The sequence below is a fragment of the Oncorhynchus clarkii genome, chromosome 5 (assembly GCF_045791955.1).
Source record: "Oncorhynchus clarkii lewisi isolate Uvic-CL-2024 chromosome 5, UVic_Ocla_1.0, whole genome shotgun sequence".
Classification (NCBI taxonomy): domain Eukaryota; kingdom Metazoa; phylum Chordata; class Actinopteri; order Salmoniformes; family Salmonidae; genus Oncorhynchus; species Oncorhynchus clarkii.
The window spans coordinates 41,591,417-41,606,232 of record NC_092151.1 but is presented as its reverse complement, the minus strand read 5'-3'; the positions used below and the strand labels follow the sequence as shown (position 1 = coordinate 41,606,232).

General features: G+C 41.8%; 1 protein-coding gene across 1 annotated transcript in view; it reads right to left on the bottom strand.

The window, feature by feature from the left end:
* LOC139410039 (A disintegrin and metalloproteinase with thrombospondin motifs 6-like) overlaps nt 1-14,816 on the bottom strand; it is a 315,470-nt gene that overhangs the window by 28,945 nt on the left and 271,709 nt on the right. The window lies entirely within an intron of this gene.

The window sequence follows — 14,816 nt, the reverse complement described above, 5'->3', positions numbered from 1 at the left end:
AATGTAAATGTATGTGTGTGTGTGTGTGTGTGTGTGTGTGTGTGTGTGTGTGTGTGTGTGTGTGTGTGTGTGTGTGTGTGTGTGTGTGTGTGTGTGTGTGTGTGTGTGTGTGTGTGAGTGTGTGTGTGTGTGTGTGTGTGTGTGTGTGTGTGTGTGTGTGTGTGTGTGCGTGTGTGTGTGTGAGTGTGCGTATGCGAGGGCCAACAGCACTTTCCCTCAGGACAAACAAAGACTCTCAGTGAGCTCAGGTCAAAGCTATATACTGTATTTCACAGGCTGAAAGTAGAGCAGGATAAACAGGCCTGAACACACAAACACGCAGGCAGGCACACACGCATTACAGGCCTGAACCCAGCTGAAGGAAAGGGTGACTGACTTTCATTACTATTGAAGTAAGGGCCAATCCCCAGTCAGTTCCATCATGCAGCTCTGGTGAGAAAAGACAGAGTGAAATACAGTACTAGGGTAAGATTAGTGATTGAATCATTTGTGTGATGTTGATCGAGACAGCGCTTCGACAACTAAGAGGCTACATCAAACGCGGCCAATACGCTTGAGTTTTTTTTTCTTCTTCTCCAATAGTGAGTTTTTCCCACTATGCACCGGGAACTATAAGAAGTATAGAACTGTAAGGTATGGATCCAACCCTCTCAGTCACTCCTATCGTAACCAGCGTCTTCTCCAGCCACTCTGGTTAACACAATGTCTGTGTCAGCCACCACAGAGGAACTCCCAGCAGGCCTCCCACCCTCCATTGTTGTCCTGCTTCCCATTAAGAGGTGACATTTAATAGTACACACGCACCGATGACATTTAGAAGTGACATGTTGATTATCCCTAACGCAGTCCTGGTGGATTATGTGAACTGGCGACAGGGGACAGTGCCAGGGAGGGAGGGAGTCAGCATTATCTCATTGTTGTGAAAGAGAGAACAATTGAGTGCTGACCTCTGCTCAGCAGGGAACAATGACCAGGGCAGGAACCGCAGGCCATAGGGGAGGGCTGGGAGTGTGTGTGTGTGTAAATGAATGAAGTCATAACACACACACTCACATACACACCACGCCGGTCAGCGCTGTGGGAGAGATTAGCCTTTAGCTCAGACCCCATGGCTAGCGGCTAGCAATCTCCTCTGATAGCTGTGGGGTTAGTCTAGCGTGTCTGTATGTTATGACTTAATTCATTTGCACACACACTCCCAGTGTTTGACCTTCATTACTACAAGGCTTCATGTCCAGGCCAGAGCTGTCAACGCCAGACTCGCTCTACACTCTCTGCTTTCGCTGAAATTACGATACGTGTTTTTGTGTGTGTGTGTGTGTGTGTGTGCGTGCGTGCGTGCGTGCGTGCGTGCGTGCGTGTGTGTGTGTGTGTGTGTGTGTGTGCGTGCGTGTGTGTGTGTGTGTGCGTGTGTGTGTAGGAGCTCTGTGGACGCACTACGGTCGGGGCAATGAAACGGTGGTCTGGGACGATGTTTGTTTTCCAAAGTAAACGTTCGATGCTTGCTCTCAACTGTTATTTTTAAGATTTGTGGTTGACTATCCACAAGCCTCCTAACTGGCTCAATTTTCAGCTTCAGAAAAAAAAGGCCCACCTTGAAATAGTTAGGAGGAGTGGGGTGCTGGGGGGGGGGGTTGAGTTTGCAGCCATACACAATATTTGTTCAAAGTATTTTTTAGGACTAAAGTAAGGTACTTGAATTAACTTTCATAGAATTTAAAGGAACATTTTGCATTGCGTTGTGTGTAACAATAAGATCTTTACTGGGACATTCAAACGTTGTTTCAACACAAACGAAACCTAAATTCACCTGGACAAAAGCATTTATTTGACCATTGTTTTCACCAAGCTAGCATCCTCAGTGCTCTCTGTTATCCCAAAACCACTTGTGCGTTAAATCTTCCATCAATCAAAGTCAGTGATACTCCATTCAGTACCTTGACAGAGTCAGAGAGGCAGGTAATTGCCTTCCGTGAATGGCTGAGGTTTACTTTGCTCTTCCAAAAGGGAACAAACAACTTAACCCTTTACAGGAGGGCAAGCCTTCTTAGAATCTTCTTCCTCCTAGCAACCTTAAAAATAGAGGGATCCCAACAAACCGGGAACATTCCCAGAACATTAGCTCAGATTCTAAATAGGGTTTTTTATCTAACATTAGGATGATAACATCCCAAAACCAAACATAAAAAATGTTCCCCTAACGTTCACTAAACTGTTGTGCACAACATCTGTGCAGAACGTTCCCCAAATGTTCTAACTAGGTTTTCAAGTAATGGAATAACACAATGTACCAGTAATGTTTTCCCAGCAAACCAAAACTGGTTCTGTGCAAGTTCCAAGAATTCGTTAGGTTGCGGCAAATGTTCTGAGAACACAAACACTTTCCAGTTGTGCTGATGATTCTACAGTGTTTGTATAAAAACCTATGCCTGATGTTGCAAGAACGTTCCCAGAAGACATTTAGTTTGTTCTTTAAAGGTTTCCAGAATGTTTCATTAGATTATGGTAACGGTCTGGGGGGGAACACTGTGGGGTCATCACAAAAGATATGTTACCAAAAAAAAAAGAAAACGGTGCAGTTGTGTGGATGATTCTACCGTGTTTATTTTAGGGTGCAAAAAAACGTTTACCAGATATGACAAGATCATTCCTAGAACAATTTTTGTCTGTTCTTTAAAGGTTCTCAAAATGTTTCATTAGGTTGTGGGAACAGTACGGTGGGAACATTGTGGGGACATCGCAAAAGATATGTTCCCAAAAAAAACAAAAAACTGTCCCGTTGTGATGACATTCAGATAATGTTTGCACAAAATCAGTGTGCACAAAACGTTCCTTGGATGTTGCAGGAATATTGACAAAACAGTCTTTCTGAGTTTTTGAAAGGTTCCCAGAACATTTCATTCGGCTGTGGGAACAGTGTGGGTACTTTACAAGAGATACAGGGCCTTCACAAAGCATTCACACCCCTTAAACCTTTCCAAATGTTGTTGTGTTACAGATAAAAATGGATTCATTTGAGATTTTGTGTCACTGGCCGACACATAATAATACCCCATAATGTCCAAGTGGAATTATATTTTACAATTCACCCAACAGATCTGCATCAGGTTTTGGATTGAAACGCTGTCAATAAAGTGGTGAATTGGGAGCTTTAACAGTGTGCAGTCCTTCTTGTTCTTTCCTAGTGTTCTTCATTAACCCAGCACCTATGTTTTTAAGGATGTGCATTTGACCACAAACTTTTCAATAATTATTCAACCCATTAGTTATGGCAAGCCTAAGTAAGTTCAGGAGTAAAAATTTGCTTAACATGTCACATAATAAGTTGCATAGTGTTCACCATGATTTTTGAAGGACTACCTCATCTCTGTACCCCACATAGGGCTGTTATAGTGACCTTATTATCGCCACACCGGTGGTCACGAGTCATGAAGGCAGTCCACATGACCACATGACTGTTTAGTCATGGTAATTAGGCTTCTCCAAGCTCTGACGCTGCTGATGGTCATTAGTAGCCCACCAAACTTGCTAACTGCCTGGTAGTCAGCACTCTATTGTCCCTTTAATCAGTCTGACATCAATGCAAATGTATTCGCAAATCTAACCAAACACTTCATGAAAGCCCATGAGCTCATGTTGCGCAACATTTCTATATACTATGCATTTGCGTGCGAAAACAGAGTGATGGCTTCTATTAAAAAGAGGAGGATCCCATCAGCTTTCTATAGGCTAGGTCTACTATATTTATTTCTCAACTTTCCTCAAATTAAGCACATTGCTTTTCTTTACAACAAGAGTATAGCCTACCTGGCATGGAAATGGAGATGCTAAATGTGTTTATGGTAATTAACGGTCAATTACCGTGAGACCGACAGTTATTTGTTTGACAATCACCGGCTGACAAAATGTTGTGACCGCCACAGTCCTAACCCCACACATACAATTATCTGTAAAGTCCATCAATCGAGCAGTGAATTTCAAACACAGATTCAACCTTAAAGACCAGGGAGGTTTACAATGCCTCACAAAGAAGGGCATCTATTGGTAGTCGGCTTGGGCAGTATACAGTATATACCGTATACCGGCGTATTTGGAAATAGCCAGGGAAGAATTTTTCAATTCCGTCAACACCATTGAAACTATTTCTTTGAAGTTTTTCCTGTACATTTTAATATTTGTAGCTATATTTTAAGTAAATACCTGCAGTCAACTTGTGCAATGCGTTAGGAGATAAAGCAGATTGTGTTCTTATTTCACCTGTCACATTATATAAAGCTTACTCAGTTCCCCAGCACAGTCACATGTTTGTTTGTAAATAGCACAAAAGCAGAACGCATGAGCAGGTGAGTCCAACTGTGTATTGACAGGGGTCACGTTTTATATTGAAAGTCAACAGTGTTCTTTTTTCCTTTAATAGAGTGATCAAGGGCAGGCAACTATAGTTTTCCTTTCCAGAAAATACATTAGTGCAACACATTCGACATAAAATAGTTTCATTTTCATGAGATGACAGCAGAAGTGGGCAGCGCACAATTGGCCCAGCATCGTCCGGGTTAAGGTTTGGCCGGGGTCATTGCAAATAAGAATTTGTTCTTAACTGACTTGCCTAGTTAAATAAAGGTTAAATCAAATAAAATGCCATGCTATTTGGCTGGCAGCTGCACAAGTAAATGAGCTTACAATGAAAAAGCAAGATCTTTTTTTTGTAAAAAAATGATGCATGGCCATGATATTTCTAATGTTTAGGCCTGTCAGAGAAAGAATGGAGCCAGCTACATGTCCTAATGTTTTGCTTAAAGTTTGTCTTGCATTTTACCTGAGAAACATAGTCTGGCTACACCAAGTAAGGTATCGGAGAAAATAAGTTACACATCAGTCGGAGCGCTGTCTGCAGATATAAATGTCCCTTCCTGAATTCTCATCCGAGTTTAGAATTGCAACTGAAGCACAATATTAGTCTGATGCCGAGCAGAACTTACAAAATTAAGCATTTTAGACTTGTGTCAACAAAACACAACAAGATATTTTTTAGGAGTTTTATATTTTCCGACCTGCGTGAAAAACGCAGAATTATGCGTTATTAACAAGACCCTTAGTTTAACTTGCTATTTAAGTAAGTGGCTGAATTAATACGGTGACTGACGGAGGTAGCATATTATGTTTGAATTCTGCCATGTTTGAGAAGGCAAAGCCCTTTGGATGAGTTATTTGTACAGCTGCCACTGCTATCTTGATTTCCTTGCGTTTTTTCTCCTCTCTGTTCTCAATCTGTTTGCTCCTCCCCCCTATTCTCCCTGCAGAGCAGGCTTGCCGGTTGCCCTAGCAACTCCAGACTCCACAGTTCACAGAGCCAGTACTGGAGAGCCAGTACTGCGTGAGTCAAAACATTGTTCATTTGCACAATGACTCTCGTTCACATTCCAAACTCACCAAAAAAGACATTCGGTAGCTCCTACCTATGTATAACTTTATGAGCCGGATTGCAATTCATTTCTTTTCATTTGTAGTCGTTAGCATATTTCGCTAGCAACCTCCATGCAAATTCACTATTATTTGTTTTGTTAGCATTCTGGTAATTTTTTTATTTTTTTTTGCGCCTACTTGTGTATTAAACTGGTAATACCGTAAATCCTGAGGTGAGAGAAGGACGGTATGACAATATAAAAAATCTGGATACGGCCCACCCTAATTGGTAGATGGGTAAAAATGAAAAAAGAAGACATTGAATATCTCTTTGAGCATGGTGATGTTATTAATTACACTTTGGATGGAGTATCAATACACCCAGTCACTACGAAGACACAGGCGCCCTTCCTAACTCAGTCGCCGGAGTGGAAGGAAACCACTCAGGGATTTCACAATGAGGCCAATCAGTGGTGACTTTAAAACAGTTACAACAACATTGTAGTTACTCCACAATACTGACCTAAATGACAGAGTGAAAAGAAAGAAGCCTGTACAGAATATACATATTCCAAAACATGCATCCTGTTTGTAAAACTGCAAAAAATGTGCCAAAGAAATTAACTTTACGTCCTGAATACAAAGTGTTATGTTTAAGGGCAAATTGCTTTCCAAGATGACATTGAATGTTCTTGAGTGGCCTAGTTACAGTTTTGACTTAAATCAGCTTGAAAATCTATGACAAGACATGAAAATGGCTGTCTAGCAATGATCAACAACCAACTTGAGAGAGCTTGAAGAATTTCAAAAGAATAATGGGCAAATATTGTACAATCCAGGTGTGCAAAGCTCTTAGAGACGTATCCATAAAGACTCAACTGTAATCGCTGCCAAAGGTGATTCTAACAGGTATTGACTCAGGGGTGTGAATACTTACAGTGGGGCAAAAAAGTATTTAGTCAGCCACCAATTGTGCAAGTTCTCCCACTTAAAAATATGAGAGAGGCCTGTAATTTTCATCTTAGGTACACTTCAACTATGACAGACAAAATTAGGGAAAAATCCAGAAAATCACATTGTAGGATTTTTAATGAATTTATTTGCAAATTACGGTGGAAAATAAGTATTTGGTCACCTACAAACAAGCAATATTTCTGTCTCTCACAGACCTGTAACTTCTTCTTTAAGAGGCTCCTCTGTCCTCCACTCGTTACCTGTATTAATGGCCCCTGTTTGAACTTGTTATCAGTATAAAAGACACCTGTCCACAACCTCAAACAGTCACACTCCAAACTCCACTATGGCCAAGACCAAAGAGCTGTCAAAGGACACCAGAAACAAAATTGTAGACCTGCACCAGGCTGGGAAGACTGAATCTGCAATAGGTAAGCAGCTTGGTTTGAAGAAATCAACTGTGGGAGCAATTATTAGGAAATGGAAGACATACAAGACCACTGATAATCTCCCTCGATCTGGGGCTCCACGCAAGATCTCACCCCGTGGGGTCAAAATGATCGCAAAAATCCCAGAACCAGACGGGGGGACCTAGTGAATGACCTGCAGTGAGCTGGGACCAAAGTAACAAAGCCTACCATCAGCAAGGGCATTGAAGATGAAACATGGCTGGGTCTTTCAGCATGACAATGATCCCAAACACACCGCCCGGGCAACGAAGGAGTGGCTTCGTAAGAAGCATTTCAAGGTCTTGGAGTGGCCTAGCCAGTCTCCAGATCTCAACCCATAGAAAATCTTTAGAGGGAGTTGAAAGTCCGTGTTACCCAGCAACAGCCCCAAAACATCACTGCTCTAGAGGAGATCTGCATGGAGGAATGGGCCAAAATACCAGCGACAGTGTGTGAAAACCTTGTGAAGACTTACAGAAAACTTTTGACCTCTGTCATTCCACCATAATTTGCAAATAAATTCATAAAAAATCCTACAATGTGATTTTCTGGATTTTTTTTCCTCATTTTGTCTGTCATAGTTGAAGTGTACCTATGATGTAAATTACAGGCCTCTCTCATCTTTTTAAGTGGAAGAACTTGCACAATTGGTGGCTAACTAAATACTTTTTTGCCCCACTGTACGTAAATGAGATATTTCTATATTTCATTTTTAATACATTTGCAAAACTTTCTAAAAACATGTTTTCACTTTGTCATTATGGGGTATTTTGTGTAGATGTGTGAGATACATTTTTTTTGTAATCAATTTTGAATTCAGGCTGTAACACAACAAAATGTGGAAGAAGTCAAAGGGTATAAATACTTTCTGAAGGCACTGTAGGTTCCCAAAACACAAAATATGCTTAATTGTGATGACATTCATACAATGTTTACAAGTTAGGTTGCACAGGTTATTTATTCCCTTAATGTTGTAAGAATGCTGACAGAACACCTGGTCTAAGTTCTTTAAAGGTTGCTCCACGGGCCAGCCCGGGGCCTCCAGCAAGGGTGCCCAGTCCGGGGCCCGCAGAGAGGGTGCCCAGTCCGGGGCCCGCAACGAGGGTGCCCAGTCCGGGCCCGCAACGAGGGTGCCCAGTCCGGGGCCCGCAACGAGGGTGCCCAGTCCAGGGCCCGCAACGAGGGTGCCCAGTCCAGGGCCCGCAATGAGGGTGCCCAGTCCGGGGCCAGCAGCGAGGGTCCCCAGTCCGGGGCCCACAACAATGGTCCCCAGTCCGGGGCCCGCAGAGAGGGTCCCCAGTCCGGGGTCGGCGGCGATGGTCCCCACACCAGAGGCGCCACCAAAGTGGGGTAGGCCAGAGGTGGAGCACCAGAGCCGCCACCGCGGATAGATGCCTACCCAGACCCTCCCCTATATGTTCAGGTTTTCCAGGCACCTTTGGGGGGCGGTACTGTCATGTCCTGACCGTAGAGAGCTTTTTATGTCTCTATTTTGGTTTGGTCAGGGTGTGATTTGGGTGGGCATTCTATGTTCTATTTTCTATGTTTTGTATTTCTTTGTTTTGGCCGAGTATGGTTCCCAATCAGGGACAGCTGTCTATCGTTGTCTCTGATTGGGAATCATACTTAGGCAGCCTTCTTTCCCTGTTGTTTTGTGGGTAGTTAACTTTCTTAGAGGCATCATAGCCCTGTTAAGCTTCACGGTTGTTTTTTGTTTGTTGTTTTGTTGGCGACATTTTCTATAAATAAAAGGAATATGTACGCTCACAACGCTGCACTTTGGTCCACTTCTTTCGACGGCCGTGACAATGCCACCAGGAAAGCTCTCTTCCGTCTTCTCTTTTTAGTAAATAGCAATGACTGTATGGTCAATCAGGAACTCCATGCTTCCTTTTAAGCCTTTTTAGACATAACCTACCCAGGGGAATACTGGTAACAGAGTTATTCGCCATCACTTCACACCCAACCTCTTTATATTCTGTGAACTTCTGGGCCCATTTTTACAAGGTATCCAAAGAATATGAGTGCTGATCTAGGATCACTTTTTCCATTCAGATCATGAAAAATATCAAGCGTCTCAAAGGAGGAATTATATCAGGTAAGTTTATTTTAACAGTACATTTTTTTCGACAATATAGCGTTTTTACAGTTAGTCTAAATTCTGTATTTCTTACTGGATATATACATATGGACGAAATAAAGACATCCTCTCTTGTAGTACAATATATCTGAGGCTCAATTTCATAAGAAACATGCTACCGAAGGGGTTCGTAACGTTTCAGCCGACTCTGTGCCCTGAACGAGTACCTGAAGAAACTTTGCAACGACAGGGATGTCTCTTTTTGTGACAACTTTGCCGTGGGAGCAACCAGCACTTTATTTTAGAAGAGACGGGATTCACCCTAACCGCAGGGGTTCCCGGATTATTTCCAGAAACATCGCAGTTCTCCCTGTCAGAATAAGCAAAAGAGGACTTGGAAACCATATCAAGTCCTGTACAAATGGCAGTGTGGCTACTGTGAGCAACTTCATTTATGTTCCTTTAACTCCGCCTTCTAGTGAGTTTATACAAACTGTTATCTCCGACCATTCTGATAGATTGGAGACTGTAAGAAAATGTGGTTGTAATAATTTGGTTGTTATTCCATTGGTTACCTTGAGGCAGATGCCCCAGGGGCAGAGTGGCCCACACTCATTGAATATGGATCTTTTAAATGTTAGAGCAATCACAAGTAAAACCTTTCTCGTGATTGACCTCATTACTGAGCGTTAAAATGATTGCATGTTTCTCACTGAAACATAGCTGTCATCAGACTGTAGTGCCGATCTTATTGAAGCCTCCCCCTCGGACTACAGATTTTTATACTCTATCAGAAAAGGGAAAAAGGGTGGGGGGACAGTCTCTATTTTTACTAATGCTCTCAGCTGTAAGGACATTTCGTTTGGCGACTATACAGGGTTTTTGAGCATCATGCTATACTGTTTAAATGTCAGCCACCAGTGCTGGCCATAACCCTCTATAGGCTATTGGCTATTGTCCTTGAGAACTGTGATTAGATCATTGTGCTGGGCGATTTTAATATTCATGTTGACATAGAGACTGACTCCAAGGCCAATGACTTTATGAATCTTTTGAGCTCTATGGACTTTATCCAACATGTCACTGGGCACACCCATAAGCACAGCCATACTCTGGACCTGGTTATTACCAAGGGGCTTTCTATTGACACATTCTCTATTGTTGATGTTGCTTTATCTGATCACCACTGTGTATTTTTTACTACCTTGTTGCCCTTAGCACTGGGTAATATTGAACACATTATTAAGAAAAACTATCTTACCTCTGAAGTTGCTACAGATTTGATTGAGTGTATGAACAATACTCCACCACCTATTCTGCCTTCCTCTTGTGATGATTTAGTTGATAACGTTAATCGCAAATTAATGGCAACCATTGATGCCATAGCTCCAGTGAGGTTTAGAAAGGCCACATCCAAACAGAGAGCCCCTTGGATGAGTGAGGAAATGTATAAATTAAAGAGAAATTGCTGAAAGGCAGAGCGGAAGCGGAGAAAGTCCAAAGTTGAACGTCCATTTTGATATTCTGCGAGATATTCTGAGAGAGCAACTTGGCATACATAACAGAGCAATTATGAATGCCAGACAGACTCCTTTTTTCTATCTTGATCATTAATCATCAGAATAACTAGACAGTGCTCTTCTCGACCATTGATGGCCTGATAAATCCTGTGTGAACTTTCCTCCACATCTAAATGCGATGAGTTTGCGGCATATTTCAGAGCTTAAGACAACCAACATTAGGCTGGGTATCAGTCAAGAAGACCTGATGAGAAGGAAGTTTGATGGTATGTGCCCTAGCCTACCACACAAAGGCACTATGGATTGATTTTCCCTGGTTGACACAGACATGCTCAGAAAAGTGTTATCACAACTTAAGCCTTCTACCTGCCTTTTCCATCCTATCCCCACCACCTTCTTCACAACAGTATTTAACTGCACTTATTGTTAATCACTCCCTGTTCACAGGCTCTTTGCCCGCTGCACTAAAAACTGCTACGGTGAAACCCCTTCTGAAGAAAAGTGATCTAGATTGCTCAGCTCTCAGCAATTTTCGGCCAATCTCCAACCTTTCATTCTTAAGCAAAATTCTGAAGAGATTGGTGTTCAAACAACTAAACTACTATAAGTGCCAACTGTACTTTTGAAAAATTCCAATCTGGTTTTCGTGCCCACTACAGCACAGAGACAGCCTTATTTAAAGTGTTAAATGATCTCAGAGGCAACACAGATGCCAAACAGCTCTCTGTCCTTGCACTCGTAGATTTAAGTGCTGCATTCGACACTGTTGACATTGATGTCCTTCTGGACAGACTGTAGAGGTGGGTTGGCCTCTCCGGTCCAGTTCTAAATTGTTTTAGGACCTATTAAACAGATTGAGAGTTTTTTTGTCACCCTTGGTGAACATATCACATGTGGCGTTCCACAAGGTTCGATTTTGGGTCTGGTACTGTTCAGTTTATATACAGTACCAGTCAAACGTTTGGACACACCTACCCATTTTCTACATTGTAGAATAATAGGGAATGCATTTAAATTAACAGGTGTGCCTTGTTAAAAGTTCATATGTGGAATTTCTTTCCTTCTTAATGTGTTTGACCTAATCAGTTGTGTTGTGACAAGGTAGGGGTGGTATACAGAAGATAGCCCTATTTGGTAAGATACCAAGTCCATATTATGGCAAGAACAGCTCAAATAAGCAAAGAGAAACGACAGTTCATCATTACTTTAAGACATGAAGGTCAGTCAATCCGGAAAATGTCAAGAACTTTGAACGCTTTGTCCAGCGCAGTCGCAAAACACATCAAGCGCTATGATGAGACTGGCTCTCATGAGGACCGCCACAGGAAAGGAAGACCCAGAGTTACCTTTGCTGCAGAGGATAAGTTTATTAGAGTTAACAGCCTCACAAAATGCAGCACAAATAAATGCTTCACAGTGTTCAGAGGAGACTGCGTGAATCAGGCCTTCATGGTCGAATTGCTGCAAAGAAACCACTACTAAAGGACACCAATAAGAAGAAGATACTTTCTTGGGCAAAGAAACACGAGCAATGGACATTAGACCGGTGGAAATCTGTCCTTTGGTCTGATGAGTCCAAATTTGTGATTTTTGGTTCCAACCACTGTGTCTTTGTGAGATGCAGAATAGGCGAACGGATGATCTCCGCATGTGTGGTTCCCACCGCCAAACATGGAGGAGGTGTGATGGTGTGGGGGTGCTTTGCTGGTGACACTGTCTGTGATTTATTCAAGGCACACTGTTAAGAGAATTTTTATCAATGATGACTAATTATGTATACATTTCAATCAGGACTGACTAGTCCAAATGCGATTATGTACTGTACATATATGAATTTTCTCTCTTGCTCCCAATCCCAATTGTATATAATATAGTCAGGAGTTTAGTAACAATGACGGTCTGTTCCTTTGTACAAATGAATGAACTATCTCCAGATGGCAGGGACGGACTATCTCCAGACTGTCTAGAATGCTGATTTACAATGACTGACCTTGGCTTTAGGCGAGGAGGGAAGGCTCGAGAACTATAGGGCCTCTACCCGTGTCATGAAGAGATAGAACATTTAGAAAACGCTGACGTCATTTTCAGTTTATAACTTGTGGTAAAATGTGTATGTACCAGTACTCTCTTGAATTAAACGCTGTTACCTGACTTTTAAGACCGGGGCTCTGTCCATTTCTTATAAAAATATTGGGTCTTACAATCCCAAAGAATGCATTGACAGAGTCATTAATTCTGATTGGGAAATAATACAGAGGAATTTAGAATTCCACTAACACACACTTAACCAGCATGGCCACCAAAGCATTCTGCATTGCTATGCCATCCCATCTGTTTTGGGCTTAGTGGCACTACGACCCAACACACCTCCAGGCTTTGTAAGGGCTATTTGACCAAGAATAAAGTGATGGAGTGCTGCATCAGATGACCTGGCCTCCACAATCACCCAACCTCAACCCAATTGAGATGGTTTGGGAAGAGTACGACCGCAGAGTGAAGGAAAAGCAGCCATCAAGTGTTCAGCATATGTGGGAACTCCTTCAAGTTGGAAAAGCTTGGAAAAGCATTCCAGGTGAAAATGGTTGAGAGAATGCCAAGAGTGTGCAAAGCTGTGTTCAAGGCAAATGGTGACAACTTTGAAGAATCTAAAATATATTTTGATTTATTTAACACTTTTTTTGGTTACTAAATGATTCCATATGTATTATTTCATAGTTTTGATGTCTTCACAATTATTCTACAATGTTAAAAAAAAAGTTTAAAAAATAAAGAAAAACCCTGGAATGAGTAGGTGTGTCCAAACTTTTGACTGGTAGTGTATGTTACCCCTTGGCAGCGTTATCAGAAATCACAGCATTGATTTTCACTGCCATTCAGACGATACACAACTTTACATGTCACCAGAGGATTTTTAGCTCCACGGATCAATTATTAGACGGTATTAGTGATTTAAATACTTGGATAGCTCACAACTTCCTCCAGCTAAAACAAGACAAGACCGAGGTACTTACTGTCGGAGCCAAAACACAGAGAGAGAATGAGCCGCACATTGTAATTGACGGGCAGTAAAGACAACACACCAGGTTTTAAAAAAAACTAGGTGTTATTTTAGATTTGGAACACATTGGGAATGTGACCAAAAAAGCTTTTTTACCACCTGAGGAACTTTGCCACGGTGCGGCCGTTTCTCTCTCAGGACGATACAGAGAGAATCATCCACGCTTTTATTACAAGCAGGCTTGACTACTGTAGTGCTCTCCCGTCTGGTCTACCCAAGAAAGCCGCTGGTCAACTGCAAAACATACAGAATGCTGCAGCACGGGTACTGACCAAGACCAGACGGAGAGCACGCATTACACCGGTTTTAGAATATAGATTCTTCTATTGGTTTTTACATCAATCCACGATTGATGCACCCCAACACGTCAGTCATGCTTTTAAGTGATGTCCTCTGTAGGTCCCTCAGGTCCTCTGGTACTGACCTTTTAACTATCCCAAAGCCTAGGACCAAGAGGCATGGAGAGACAGCCTTTAGTTACTATTCCTCCAGCCTTTGGGAATAGCCTGCCAGAGAACCTGAAGGGGGACTGAAACTGTGGACATTTTGAGAAGAGATCTTAAAACACACCTATTTCGCTTGGCTTTTCCTTAGGTTGCTTTTTAGTTGTTCACTTTATGACATTATTTTGTTTCTTTTTTTTTTGTCTTGTGTTTGTTATGTAGTAAACATTTCAGCTTTTATTTTCGTAGTTTTTTCATCGTTTGTTTCTCCTTCCTGCGGAAGCACATTGCGTTTCATTCCATGTCTGAAATGTGCTGCATAAATAAAGCTTGATTTGATTTGATGAAGGAATATGTGGGATTGAACAATCTTTCGGACACGCAGCCAGATCATTAACCCTCTGGGCCGCCCGGGCATAGCCGTGGCCTTGTGTATCATATGATCAATCAGGGTACAGAACACAATTTATGATTTTGCTCTTTGCTTTTGCGTTTTTTTCTGGGAACCATTTTAATTGAAAACAATGAGCTAACTACAAACAGTAAGGTACTATATTGTCACCCAGAAATGATTTGATATTGAGATAAAAACGGCTGCATGGGACCTTTAAATCAATAAAAGATTATTACATTGAACCTGAATTCGTATTTGTATATTTATTATGTATAATAATTTTTCAGAATGGGTATTGCATGCATTTGTATGTGTTTTGATTGAAATTGAGAATATTATTTTTCTTATATAGTTCAAAGGTGAAGAATTGTCCGCACAACTGGACAGTTTTTGTGTTTTAGGAACATATCTTTAGCGATGTCCCGACGACGTTCCCACCAGACTGTTCCCACAACCTAATGAAACATTCTGGGAACCTTTGAATAACAGATTACCTGTGTTGTAGGAACGTTCTT